Consider the following 16,147-nt stretch of genomic DNA (forward strand, 5'->3'; position numbering starts at 1 on the left):
GATACATACCTAAATAATTATTTTAGACCACCGATCGGACTATCCAAAATATAAGACGTTTTCCAAAGAAACGCTGCTTGTTGCTTGAAATGATCTACTTCTCAGTTACACTGGAGCCTTTTTAAACCCCTTTTTCTTCGTGATATGGCTGTTCTCAATGGGCGATTACTCGATCTGTAGTATTAATCTTTAAAGTCTGTCAAATATTGTTAGTTTTACTTATTACACGCTTGTGATTGACATCCAACCTTGTCGTTGGTTGGGGAGTTTGAGGCATATCAAGGGCAAAAGAGTAATTCTGGTTGACGGTCACGAGACCATCCAGGATGTCGGGCCTATAGCGGGCGCCTTGAACGACCCGCCCTGATATGCGACTAATAGAGATCCAACACAGTGACCAAATGGCCTCGGCCATCCCGGGCTCCACACTACTATGTTCTAATGATTTAATGTACAATATTCAAATTCATCAATGGAGAAGCGGTCGGCCGCCAAGCCAAATACTACCGCATTCGTGTCGCCAGGGTTGTCGGTCGAGAAATAAGCGAACGTCCCAATGCATCTTCAACTGGATAATGCGATATCGGGAAGTAGCGACCTGACGCACATATTGTCCCTCAATATCGAGAGCCGAAGTATGGCAAAATATGAACATTTGTCAAAGCTACTGGTCCTCCATAGCGTTGATATCCTCCTATTACAGGATACCCATCTTTATTCAGGCGCGCAATCTTCTCGATTCCATATCCCAGACTATACGGTGGTCTAGCGAGAGGACACTTCGAGGCACAAAGGAGGGGTTAGCGCTTACGCTAAAGAGCCTTCAAAGGAAAGGGTCATTGAGAGCGCAACGGATAGCAACGTGGTGAAGAGAATTTCCGTGAAGGTGGGTGGGCTGTATTTGCACATCTACAAACCACCCAGAGCGACTTGGACTACACCACTGGTCTCGGTGGTTAGCCATCCTTCCATCTGTCTGAGAGACTTTAATAGCCACCACCATGAATGGGGCTACCGAGACTGCAATGAGGCAGGTAGACAACTCTACTCATGGAGTGTACGATCCGCCGGCTAATGGTACCTTCAGGGGCATCCGCCATAAGAAGGAATTAACTCCTGATCTCAACCTCGTCACGAAGGGAGCGAACGGAGAACCGCGCAGGTGACACGGACGGTCGTTAGCGACTTCCTGCATAGCCAGCACAGGCCGATATTTGTCACAGCGGGGGTGACAATTCCGAGGGTGCAGTCTGTCTCACTTTGCAGGTGGAACTTTTGCGAAGGCTGCACCTAAGTGTGAGGCAGAGACAATTGCCAGGAATATTAAGAACCGTAGCAAACGGATTAGTCCCGGATTAGTCTTTCGAGCGTGTCCGCAAGGCAGACCGTACGATTTTGGACTAGCTACCTGCGGAGGAGTCGAACTGGATATCCCCGTTCAGTCCCTGAGAAGTGGGTGCAGGTCCTAGACGAGCAGGCGGGCTTCAGGGAAGGGATGTGCAACACGGAACATGTCATTGCCCTTACAGAGCATATTGAGGCAGGGTTCAGAGGAAACAGCGAACTGGTGCTGTATTTATCGGTGGCGTACGATACGGTCTGGTGCGAAGGAGTAATGCTCAAACTTGCAAAGAGTATAAGGTGTAAAATGATATTGAAGCTATTCTCTTCCATCTTAGGGGAAAAACAAATCCACATCGCGCTGGAAGACACTACGAGTAGAGTTAGGAAACTGAAGAATGGGGTCTCTCAGGGATTTGTTCTGGCACCAATGTTGTTTAATGCAACAGGAGACATTGGATGGCAGCCAGTCGGCTTCGGTCGAGAACCTGCTTAACAGCACGTTCATTGTATTAGTGGAGACTTTCCACTGTCCAACGTCTACCCGTTGTGGTAACTAGCCCGAAACAGCAGAACATCTAGTTTAACGGTGCGTTGTGATGAAGCTTCCGAGTGGGTTTGCGACGATGCACGAGTGCGGTACGGAATTTGCAGATTGAATCGATCGTCATAACATAGTAGTTAGAAGCTGCTGCCGTGCGTGGTCTGATGATGTGACTGACAATTCTCACTTTTTGGTCTCACGAAAACACGGGCACCAAGTTACACTATAATCGGCTATCAATCGACAGCTGAATGGCTCTGAAAAAATGTCAACGTTGCCATCTCAGTATCAAGGAGAAAAGCTTTCTTGGAGCCCACAGATTTGCACTCCATCTATTAATAACAGCATTGTATGTTGGGGCCAACGTTCGCATGTAGGGCTATTTATGTATGTGGGGTAACTCCAGCGGTCCTGTTTATAACACCAGTTGTCATAAATAAGGACATAAGATACTTGTTTGATAACAATTATTGTGTATGCTTTTGGATCAATAGCAACAGATTATTTTATTGTTTGTATGTTTATGCCTCGGTGTGTGTGTGTGTGTGTGTGTGTGTGTGTGTGTGTGTGTTTGAGACAGAGAGAGAGAGAGAGAGAGAGAGAGAGAGAGAGAGAGAGAGAGAGAGAGAAACTATTCCCTTGTTTAAAAGGTACATTTTCTTATTGATGCTATGCGCTTAGGTAAATTGCTCACATTTGCCCGCCAGATGAAACATACCAATAAACTTAAACGTAGGTATAATATTGTTTGATTATTTATTTTAGTGAGAACTGTCACCTATTTGGGGGTCTGAAAATATAAACAAAGAGCGAAATATGACGTCATCTTCATTTTTCTATAGCTAGTGTACGTTCTTTTCGAATCTCTGATCTTGCCACCATCAAATACTGTTATGGCGTCACGCCTCTGTCAATATTGTACCACTAGAATTATGCGATAGAATTAATCAATAATTATTTAGAAAGGCCATTGGATTCAGTAGTCTGATATCACGCCGCCCGGCAACGGCGGCCATCTTGGTTCTAAACAAAGAAAATAATTACTTTTTATTCTTGATGCAGGCTAGAACTTTTCATATGCCTTGTGATCAGAATGTGTAAAAGTCAAAACATGATCAAATTTATGTTTTTTCCCCTCTGAATACGCTTTTATGCTCGCTGGGGAAATATTTCATACGGGCGTCCGCCATTGTTCCGATAGTTTAGAGCCAGTGTTACTAGGTTACCATGCGTCATTAGGAAGGAAGTGACGTTACGACTGTTGAAGAGTATTAAGAGAGGCTAAGAAAATCTACGGAAAGTCTTATCTAATTAATGTCTTACTTGAGTAAAAAAAAGTCGGCCGACTTTGCAGCCTTAGTGACCTACTTGATTTTTGAGAAGAGGAATTTCATTCCTGATGGTTGATTCCGTGCCTCTGATGTTGTCGATGTTAACCGGAGATTGCTGTGTGGCAATCTTTTGAGTCCTTGCTTGAGTTTCAATGACATTGTTGTGACTGGGCATCTTTTGTTGTTGGACCAAATTTGGTGAAGTAGGATGAATTATTTGCTGGTATTTCAGGATCTCGTCTCAGGATGTGTCCAAACAGACTCCAACTGGCTCTAAGTATTTGAAGGGATATATGTTTCGTTACATTTTTGGTACAGTGCTTTGTTTGTTATTTTTGGATGACATCTAATTGCCAGTACTGAGCTGTTTACGATTGAAGGGTTCATTTGATTTTCGTCTGATTGTGTCATTCCCCATTTTACACAATTAGAAGAGAATTGATTCGCCAAGTATATTATGCAACTTAATACACGTTTTTTTTTTTTTGAGTTGCTTTATTTGATCGAACCAATAACTACAAAGCAGAAAAGAAGAATTACTCTGAATACAGTATCATTTTTCCAAGAAAAATCTTGATAGCGTTTAGAAAAGTGGCATAGATTTTTATGTAATTGTTATATAAAACACCACACAAAATGTTTGATATATGATATTATTTGACATAAGATTGGAATTTTTGGTTTGCCTTGGAATAGCTATTCTATCTTACACAGACCAAATGCATTTTAAACATTTAGGCCAGAAATGTTTACTTCCAATATTATCCGACTATGACAACTAACAACTAGTAAAATTAGTCAGAAATCTAGGTCTCAGGTTTGAGACTTCTCAGCATACTGGGTGTTTTCTTAATCGAATGATGTTTGAAATAAAAGTTTTCAGGCCAAAATAGAGAAATAGGGTTTATTAGTATACGGCAATATAAAGGAATGAATGACATGTGAAGATATGTCGTGGACAAACTTTCTGTTTAAACTAAAATATTCTTTAAAACATGTACTCAAAGAAATCAGAAGCAGTGTAAATAGAACTTGAAGGATCTGTCTCTCGTTACGATTTGATTTCACTGATCCACTTAACACCCACAATTTTTATGCTTGTGTTTGATGTATAAACGTGAGCTTGCAAACAAGCACGATAAAATATGATGACACACAAAATAAAACTAGATAGTAGAGGGAACTAGGTCCAAAAAAACTTCTATGAATTGTGCAAATTACGGTTGAAAGCATGAAAATTACATATGTTGTAGAAATGAAAAATCCTGTAATTTATGCTATAGATCCACTCTGAGAGATCAGTATTAGTTGAGATATAAGCTTTTAAAGATTAGAAAATTTTGAAATGGACGACAAAAAATTTCGTTCATTCCTATTGTGTAAACATTCAAAGCAAGGCGACCCAAGGTTGATTTAAGTCGTCCTTGGATTTCCATTTGTGACTATTTTTAGCGTCAAACCGAATGTTTTCCTTTCACTAAACTTTCGATTCACGAACTATCCAAATTGTTTAATCGTTAATCTTATTCAATTTTTGCTAGTTTTAAGGAATATCCATCATGCAAATTTCTATATATTCTTTATTAATAGATTTTTGTTTATCTGATTTAGCAAGTATAATCAACTACACTAATAAAGACGGACAGACAAACAGACTCGCAGAATGCAACTCGATTAAATGTCGGCAACCTATGTTGACACAGACAGTGCTTCTTTCCCCCTCCCCCTAATTATTTTTTCTTTCCAAAAACACTGAAAAATCAATTTACATGTTTTATAGTCTATTTTGGTCAGACTTGATGGTAGTTGTAGATAGCTCATTTGGTAGAGCAATCGCTTCACATGCAAAGGGACCGAGATCGATCCCGGGTGCAGTCGATTTTTTTCCTAACCTCCCAGTCCACACACCAGTAATTGGGTAGTTGGGTCTGTTATATCTGGCGGAAAGTACTTTGCGATAGACCACCGTCCTATGAAAAGGGTATCAAGCAATTGCTATTGTCCGTTTCACGCTATAGAAACGGGATAAACTCCGGCTCCATGGACCGAATTTGCTCTGAAGGACTACTAGATTTTGATGACAGTACGGGGTCGTCATACCCATAAGATTGTATTAGAACGCTATGACTATCGTCACCATTATCATCATCGTCGTCATTAGCATCATGGTAATCATCAATCGTTACGATGCAATATTGTGTCAAGCTATTGACGTTACGTTATTGACTGCATGGTGACAATGGGAGCATGGTCTATCCGCTCGTTCAGATAATATAATAATTGTGTGCTTGGCTAAAAGCACCCGCTACTGTTTTATCAGTTGTTGTCCAAAAATTAATCTGACTCATGGCTTGTTTTGTATGAAATAGGTCTTACGTGTTTTGCTGGTGAACCATTGTGCAGTTAATGTAGCGTTATAAAACTGTAGCATTAGTTGTGTATTCATATGAAATTCACATAATTCATAATTGAATGTTGTTGGGTCTTTAAAAGAAAGAAAGAAAGAAGAGAGAGAGAGAGAGAGAGAGAGAGAGAGTGAGAGAGAGTGAGTGAGTGAGTGAGTGAGAGAGAGAGAGAGAGAGAGAGAGAGAGAGAGAGAGAGAGAGAGAGAGAGAGAGAGAGAGAGTTGGAAGAATGTTACACACGATTAAAAAGGAATGCGTTTGTATGTTTTCAGATACAATTACAATGGCAAAAAGTACTTCTCAGAGGGACTGATGGGACAAGTTTTTAGCATTTAAACTAGATAACACCACGCTAAAGTCTCATGCTTCAAACACCCGAGAATACACACCCTACAATTCCTACTACAATTTGTTTTATGCTTTCAACCTTCCTTTTGCTGACGAAGGGGTTTTTCCCGAAATGTCAAGTGTCTGTTCTGTTTCCACCCGAAGCCATTTGTTAGCAACTGTAAATGGTCAACAATATATTTAAATTATTGAACGCACATTGTGTTCTCGTTGTTATTTTACTTGGATAAGTAATGCTATATAGGGAAAAATAAAAGTGCTAAAAACGCAATGTTATAATAAATTGCGAGAGTGGGTCTTTAGCAAGTGTCATTTATATGGAATTTTCACGGTTTTAGCCTAATTCCCCCTACTATAAAGAAAAAGTACATTTCGAAATAAACAAAAAATGAAAACCAAAATATAAGAAAATTAAATAGTAGGAGGGAGGGAGAGAGAGAGAGAGAGAGAGAGAGAGAGAGAGAGAGAGAGAGAGAGAGAGAGGGGGGGGTGAAGAGCGCGAGAGACAGAGAAAGAGAGAAAGAGAGGATAGACGTACATAGAGATAGAGAGATACAGAGAGAGGAGACACATCCAAAGACTGACTTTTAATTTTTTAAGGATTACGTCATCATTATGATAGTGCTGCTGCTGCTGCTGCTGCTGTTGCTGATGATGATTATGATGACGATGATGATGATGGTGGTGATGATGATGATGATGATGATGATGATGATGATGATGATGATGATGATTATACAGTAGAGCATTCTATAGAGCATTTCCTAATAATGTTTATTATCTCTATCTTTAAAATTAACCCCCAAAAAAACCACAAACAAAACAAATATATACCCCCCCCCCCTCACCCAGATTTGAGCTTTTATATAGAGCAATATCCACTAACCGTGCTCAGGATGATGTAGGGCTGAGCCAGGTACTGAAGTTTTATTTATAGTCACAAATATTAAATTTGAGGTTGATTTCTTTTCGTTTGGCAAGGAGGAGATTAAATACATTTTCTTTACACAGTGCAAAGGTCAAAGTTCGTATTATCATTTTATTTCTAAACTCAATTTTAGGGGTCCGATTTATCCCGACATAATACCGTTTGGTGACTGTGGGCCACACATTTGATTCCATTCGTTTTGAATTGGTCTCGTCTCTAACGTGTCATTTGATTGTTTAATTGGTTTGCTATTTTAGGGCGACAAAATACATTTTTCGAAAAAGCATGTAGTATATTGTGTGTATGAACAATAAAGTCACTCAGATGTTTAACAATTTCTATAATTATCAAATAGCAATTTCAGTTTGATGCGTCCTGTGCATCGTCATTTTAAGACACACAATCACACAAACACACACACACACACACACACACACACACACACACACACACAGAGAGAGAGAGAGAGAGAGAGAGAGAGAGAGAGAGGGGGAAATGTGTGTACTTGTGTGTTTATCATATGGCGTTCAATGATATTTTTGTTATAGCTGAAAAATGAAATGAAATTACTTGTCATGCTTCTCTCGTTAAATGTTTGCATTGGAAATAGATAACTAGTCTACCTAAATTTAAGTAAATTTGCGTAAGAAAATCGTCAAGTAATCGTGTCTCTATTATATTATTGAAAACGAAAACGTAAGATATTACGTATATTCGTAAATTCAGTTTTTAAGCTAATTGTTATGTTTCGGCTTTTACGTCTCAGTTGATTAAATGACTAAATATTTTGGCCTTTCTTCTATTCACCATAAAATACATAAAAATCAATATATGATCCACTTCTTAAATTTATGTTGAAGTTCTTGTGTAGTGTTATTTTGTTAGACGTTCTTAAAGGTTAGTCTTAACAATCCTGGACTCTGTTATTTGAAATTGCACAATAGTAGTTGGCAAAGGAAGTTAAAGATAAATACATTATGAGAAAAGAGCATAGTTTCTGTAGCTATTCAAATATCTCTCTCTCTCTCTCTCTCTCTCTCTCTCTCTCTCTCTATCTATCTATCTATCTATCTATCTATCTCTCTCTCTCTTTCTCTCTCTCTCTCTCTCTCTCTCTCTCTTTTTTTTTTTTTTTCAATCTTAAACACACACAGCATTGTAAGTTTTAAAAACACAATAATTCCTTGTTGTATTGACAGAGCGTTACAACTTGATGACGAAATTGCATATGACTCATTCAGGAAAGGTGAATTATGTGATCTCCCAATTCTTCTATTACCTGGTTTGCACATCATTCTCATACATAAACTGACCCGACAGTATCGCCTTACGGTACTAAATTCAATGTAAAAATGAGAGAGAGAGAGAGAGAGAGAGAGAGAGAGAGAGAGAGAGAGAGAGAGAGAGAGAGAGAGAGAGAGAGATTCATTAGCGTTGATTTTCTCTGACATTGAATCGCATCGTTTGTGTAGGCATATTTATAAGCCCTGGAACGCCACTGATTAAGGACACTTTTCTAGAAATATCCCCGTAAACACGCCTGAATGAGTTTTTTGACTATATTGCGGTACTCTGGAAAAATCTGTATTTAAAATATTGGCCAGAAAATTCGCGACTAAAACAGGATAAACGCTATTTCATAGCCAGGTCAAAGGTCTAAATAAGAAAAAAAAATAGTTTGTTTCAATGTTTCCAAGCCTTCAAGCAATCTCCCACTGCCTTTCAATTAACACTGAGATTTGACGAAATTAAATCCACATGGTCATCCTATTTACACTCAGTAATTGCTAAGCGGCGTTACGCTAAATCCACGAAAGAAAAAGAAAATGTAAATTTACAAAGCATGACTCTCAAAGTAAATCAAATATTCAGGCTGGTTACATAATTGTACAGGGATTTTGGCTTCCTGTACTGCAGCAAGGTTCATAAGCTCAATGATATTTGAACTTATAATTTGAGATTTGATACAGTGCAATATCAACTATAATCTTCCCAAAGCGCTATGAAAAGTGTCTCAAGCCAACAGCAACTCTTACCATTTAGGACGACCTGTCATGGCGGTGTAAAGCAAGCTATTAGAATTTATATAGAAGGAACGACTATGACGTCACACAATTCTTTGTTTTTATTTATAGGCAGCTTTGTTAGTATTTAGATATCACTAAATTATATAAATCAGACTATAAAGGTTAAAGGTTACGACACACAGTTTTGTGTGTTGAAATGTTTAATTTGGCTGGCGGATGTTGTGGGTATTTTATCTTAAAGGAAAGCATAGCAACAATTATATAATACATCGACATAGACAACACTGCCAATGGCCAGATACTCATTCTACACCTGTGTGCAGTGAGAGAATGTATGTAAAGAGCATTTGATAGGCAAATATTTTGCGCTTTCCTCAGGTTTCGAAAAAGAGACCCACAGGTCCGAAGGTAAATATTAGAACATAAGACTCCTAAAAGTAGTTCTTCGTGGCCATGATGCACGTGTAGCCGGAGTTTATCCCGATTTCTATCGCTTGAGATAAACAATAGTAATTGCTTGCTACCCTTGGAATAGAACGCTAGTTTAATGCAAAGTAATTTCCAACATATCTAGCAGCCCAATCTCTGCTGGGTGGAAAAGGGGGTCAGAAAAAAATCTCGACTTCATCCGAAATCAAACTCGTCCCTTTGCGTTTAAAGCGAGTGCTCTATCAATTGAGCTATTAGGACCCTCCACAAGATCACAAAGCCGCACGCTTTCTCTGGAATGAAACCCATAGTCATAATGCTGATATCTTTTGAACACGCGGGGTTCTATCACGAGGTACTTCTCCTATCGATAGTATGCGCTTGGCTCAGAAGCTCATAACATAGCCATCCGGAAGTATAACGGACCAACACACAAAACTATGTGTAACCATGAACTTTTATAGTCTGGTACATACAGTTTAGTGAGAAGTACTCATAAACGTGGATGGCAAGAACAATAACAAAGACTTGATTGACGTCATCTTCGTTCTATCTATAGATAGTTCGAAGATGACGTCACTCAGGTCTTTGTTATTTTTTTTTTTTTTTTTTTTTTGCCATTCGCGTTTATGACTAATGCTCACTGAACTATATTAACCTGACTATAAACGTTCATGGATACACACAGTTTTGTGTGTTGGTCCGTTATACTTCCGGATGGCAATGTTATGAGGTTCTTAGCCAAGCGCATACTATCTATACCTCTATAAGAGCCAGCTGCCCTGACACGGACAAGGATGTAAGCTTAAATGTGATCCTGTATCCTTTTGTATGTCCGGCTCGTGTCTAACTGTGCGGCTATGTGGTCTTGTGGTATGACACTCGCTTTCGGATCGGAAGATCCTGGGTTCGAGCCTCGCTCGGCGCATAGTTAGGTCCCTGGAAAAGACTTTTTACTCATATTCTCTCACCGTACTCAGGTGTAAAACGAGTACCTGGCCGCTAACAGCGTTTTTTCTTTCTCTACATGTTACTGTTTATCATGAACCATTTGTAAAGCGGTGTGTGCACGTTTAGTGGATATTGCTCAATAAAAGCTCAAGTTTAAAAAAAAACCTGTTTAAGCTAATGGTCCAAGGTTTATCTATATAAATATGCTTATCATTATTATTATTATTATTATTATTATTATTATTATTATTATTATTATTATTATTATTATTATTATCAATATGATTATTATTATTATCGTGTCTCTAAATTGATCTTAGAAAGTTAGTGAAGTTAAACTAACACACACGGATCTATGTACACCCGCGCGCAAAAATAAGTTACCAATAACCAACAAAATTCTAGCATTAAACTGCAAATGTAAGTTGACATTTTGAAAACCCTCTTACATATGCGACTCGCCGTCTCAAAACGGCATAATGTCGGGACGAACAATGAGCAGGAAATTGAATTCATACCCACAAATATGAAACTTGGGGTTTGTTTCTCTTCATCAAGGTGAAGAACAAATACTATATCGTGTATTTTAAAACAATTAAAGCTCATATCACTCATTATCTTATTTCTAAACACACTTTTCGGGTCCTAATTCATCCCGACATGATACCGTATAGAGGCGGGTGGTCACAAATTGAATTGCATTTCATTCAAAAGTAGCGGTGATATTTAAAACAATTTGAATGAATATGAATGAAAAGCCCTCAAATTAATGAGCAGGCCACTGGTAGACGTTTTCAGTCTCAATCTTAAATTTAAATATTATGAGCTCATACCCAAATAGAGCTTTTAAAATATAACGTGTTTACACAGATATGTGATATATCATTTTAGCCCAACTATAGTCTTACTTTTTCACAGTTGGTGTTGTGGTAGGCCTTTGGAAAATGATGTCCTGGGTTCGAATCCTACTGAGACACCTGGGTATATGTATTTTTTTTCATTTTGATTCTGTAAATTTTACGTAATCTTCTGCATATGCTTATCACATATTTAAAAACATCATGATCGTCAATGTTGTCATTGTCGCCGTCTTAATCATTAATATAAAAACATCATCATCATCATCATCATCATCAACATCATCATCATCATCATCATCATCATCATCATCATTGTCACAGTAAAGATTGTTCACAATTATCTTATTAAATTTTATTTTATTAAGAACTGAATTCATCTCACTCCAGTTATATTTCGGTAGGCTTAGATAAACTTTACCTTCTAATATTAGATCGTCTTTCCTTTTATAGCCTTCCCTCGAATTAATTTCTAATTAGCGAATACTTTTCATTCTACATTCTGTCACGTAGCCACTTATTATAAAAGCTGATAGGTCTAACATTCGACACTCACTTTCTCTCCACAATCTATGCCGGACGGCCAGTCACTCTATTCCTATATATATATTGTAAGATTTTTTATCTTTTGGGACTTTGTAGATATTATATCTACACCATTAAGACGCCGGAGCTTTTAACTTTGATTGTATAATCTTCAAGGATCAAACCCAAGCCCGCTGTACTACACTATAACCTCTTACCAATTGCCTGGAAGTGGAATTTTACGAGTCCAATCCTGTTATCAGAGGAATAGATCATCCAAGCCCATCAACTGCCTGGAAACGTAAACTTACGAACCTGAGATATTATCATAAGTTACGTAAAATATTCATATCTCTATTTGTAACTGCCACGATCACTGTTTATCTCTTTTAATTAAATTTCATCATTATTTTTATTTCATTGTAAACAAATCGTTAATTGTTTTTCATTTATAGTAACTAGTAAATTCTGGGGCCTCATTCTACATATATCTTTATGCATAGTCGAGTAGCTCTTTACTCACTTGAGACCATGACATTTTGGAGGGGACACATATAAAGAATTGAATTTATTTAGTTACTTATATCTATTTCATCTAACTTTAAAGTTTAAATTGTAAAACTCTTAATTGCCCCACTTGATCATATTTTAATTGAACTCCCTATTTACAGGATTAATTTTTTTTCTTTTTCATTTCTTCATTTAAATGGAATAGCAATTTATCCATTCATTCTTTCATTCAAATTGAATAGCATTTTATTGATTCATTCCTTCATTCATTTATTCATTTATAAATTATTCATTCATTCATTGTTCATTCATTTATTCATTCATTCATTCATTCATTCATCCATTCATTCGTTTATTCACTCATTTATCCAATCATTCATACATTTATTCCTCCCTTCATTCTTTTATTCATACATTATCCATTCATTCATTCATCTATTCACTCAGTTTTTCATTCATTCATTCATTCCTTGTCCACTTTGTTATTATATCACTCATTTCATTTTGTTGTTTGCCTCATTCATGAATTGTTTTCAATATGTTTACATTCCATAACGATTCATTCACCTGTCATCCAATCACTCAGTGTTGTGAACACATTTTGTAACTATTGTAAATCTTACGATATTTTATTGTTTTGTATTTCAGACATCACTGTTAAACACTCTTCAATGCCTAATTACAATTGTTGAACAACCATTGAACAAGAGAGAGGTCCCAGCCACGAACTGAGTTGGTAAATATATCCTTCATTATTCTCTTTTACATGAGTTGGGCATCACATAGTAACTATAGACATCGTGATTAGTTTTGCATAGTGATTTGTTTTAAATGCATTTTTGGCATATTACTGTTACCGAAAACCACTTATATATTATGTTCTGAAAAGTGAGTCTTTAAAAACTAAATAATAATAAAAGGAGTCTACTAGCCGTCGTGTTATATTTAGTGATAGATAACTTGGGATTGTTTTGGCATCCTACTATTGTTATCACACTCTAGTATATTAGCGTCATTGCGAATAATTGTACACAAACTAACGACGAGTCACACACATTGGTGATACATTTTTCGTAGTAACATAGTTTAGAGTACACGCGATTGACACATTGTTATTGACACAAGTCATAATAACTCCGCATTGTATTGACACATTGCTTTATAAGATATAACGATAAAAGGCATCAAATTCAACATACATAATAAGTTGAAATAAGAGAGAGAGATTTCTTAAAATAGAACAGTTCATTCCAGTAAGTGTAAATAAATAAAACAGTCAGTAACAGTATCCTGTCAATATAATATATATAAAATATCGTAACTAATTTATTGCAAAAATGGAAGCATATAAAAGATACTTAAGTCTCGCAAAGGACTTAGAAATACCCCAGGAAAGAATATTTTCATGGTACGAAGAGAAAATAAAAGAAGAAAAAGAAGAAAGAATTCGTAGAGAAGAAAATGAAGAAAGAATTCGTAGAGAAGAAAAAGAACATGAAGAAAGAATTCGTAAAGAAGAAAAAGAACACGAAGAAAGAATTCGTAGAGAAGAAAAAGAACACGAAGAAAGAATACGTAGAGAAGAACGAGAAGAAAGAGTCCAAGAAAGGGAACTAAAAAGACAAATAGCTTTAGCAGAAGAAGAAACCAAAAGGACCCAAATGATGCTGGAAATTGAAAAAACAAAAACCGGTCATGAAAGAAAACATAATAATAGTGATGAATTTTTCGTGAAACTTCCACGCATGCCAACATACGATGAACGCTCAGACTGTCTAGAATCCTTCTTACACCGATTCGAAGTTCAGGCTAAAGGTTATCGTTGGCCAGAAAGCAAATGGGCCACAGCCTTGATTAACTGCTTATCTGGAGAACCGCTAAAAGTTTTCTATACCTTAACAACTGAAGATGCAGATGATTATGGTAAAATTAAAGACGCTCTACTAAAAAGAATTAGATTAACAGAAGATAGTTACCAGGAAAGGTTTCACACTGCAAAACCGGAAAGTGGAGAAGACTTTAATACATTCGTGAACCGAATTACTCAATTTCTAAATCGGTGGCTTGAGTTGGCAAACGTAAAACAAGACGACTTTGCAGGCCTTTACTATCTCACGCTGAAGAATCGAATCTATCAAGCTTGCAACCCAGATTTAGTCGCATTCTTTAAAGAGAGAAAGCCAGAAAACTTGGACAAATTAAAAATCTACGCAGAAAACTTTAACAGCGCACATCCATTGACACCCCTTAGCAGAACATTGAAGGAACCATACTACGCTGCTGCTGCTGCTCAGAGTCCATGTACACCTAAAGTTCAATACTCAAATAGAACGAGCCGATCAATCACTCGGAACACGCAAGTGAAACAGGATGACCATAGTAACAAACCATGGAACAAACAGTTCAATAGAGACCATAGCCGACCCTATCAAAACAAAACAAGAAATAGCACTGACAATAATACTGAGTATAAGAAAACCAACAAACCTATAATTAAATGTCAATATTGTGGAATGAAAGGCCACACAGCAAACAAATGTTACAAAATCGTGGGATATCCAAAAGAAACTGCAAATGCATCACTCCAAACAAGTGTAAACAATCAGACACGAGTAATGTCAGGAGAAAATATAAATGTGTATTGCGTGAAAGGTATGTCACTTTTAACACAAACTCACAAATCAGGATCGCTATTTTTTTGTGAAGGCAAAGCTAATGGAACTGATTGCAAAATATTGAGAGACACAGGATGCAGTACAGTAGGAATAAAAGCATCTTTGATCAATGACGAAGACAAAACTGGAAAAACGGTACAATGCATCACATTCAGTGGCACAGTCGAAACCTTTGAAACAGCTAACGTGTACATAGAAACCCCATACTATACAGGAATAGTGGAATGCTGTATACTTCCCAACCCCGTCGCTGATGTTATTGTTGGCAATATAAAAGGTCTTAAAGACAACCCAACAGATGTAAAAGAATGGTCATTAACCCAAGAAACAGCTTGTCTAGCAGAAACAAGAAAGATGACTAACACAACAGAGAAGCCAATGACTATTTCTCTTGAACCACAACAATTTGACAGGAACACGTTCATTGAAGAACAGAAAAAGGACCCGACTTTAACTTCATATTTCAATATCGCAAACAAAGGGACGAAATCAAAAGTTGAATACATCATTGAAAAAGATATTCTGTTCAGGTTACATAGGAAAAGAAACAAAATAGCTAAACAACTGGTCACGCCGAGTATTTACAGAAACAAAATCCTTGGAATAGCGCACGATTCAATAACTTCTGGACATCTTGGGAGCTCTTCCACATTGAAGAGAATATCCGAGAATTTCACATGGCCTGGAATTACTAAAGACGTCCGAGAATATGTGAAATCTTGTGCACATGTGACACATGCCAAAGAAGAGTCGCAAAAGGCAGAATACCGAGATTGCCATTAGAGACAACCCCAGTTATTGAAAAAGTTTTTCAAAAAGTTGCAATTGACATTATAGGCCCTTTAACAAAATCAGATAGAAACCATACACACATACTAACACTAGTCGATTACGCAACCAGGTGGCCAGAAGCGATAGCATTAAAATCAACTACATCGGATCACATAGCTGAAGCATTGATGACAATTTTTACTAGAATAGGCATACCAAATGAGATACTGTCGGACAATGGACCCCAATTTACATCACATATGATGCATGAAACCATGAAACTCATGGGAATCCAACACTCATTCACAACTCCCTACCACCCCCAAGCAAATGGTCTTTGTGAAAGATTTAATGGCACTCTAAAGAATATGTTAAGAAAAGTGTCAGCAGAAAAACCAGATGATTGGGACAGATACTTACCAGCAATCCTATTTGCATATAGAGAAATACCCCAAGAATCTACAGGCTACTCCCCATTTGAGTTGATGTATGGACGATCACCTCG

Source organism: Berghia stephanieae, chromosome 3 (assembly GCF_034508935.2).
Source record: "Berghia stephanieae isolate SIO BIC M18660-M18661 chromosome 3, UCSD_Bste_1.3, whole genome shotgun sequence".
Lineage (NCBI taxonomy): Eukaryota > Metazoa > Mollusca > Gastropoda > Nudibranchia > Aeolidiidae > Berghia > Berghia stephanieae.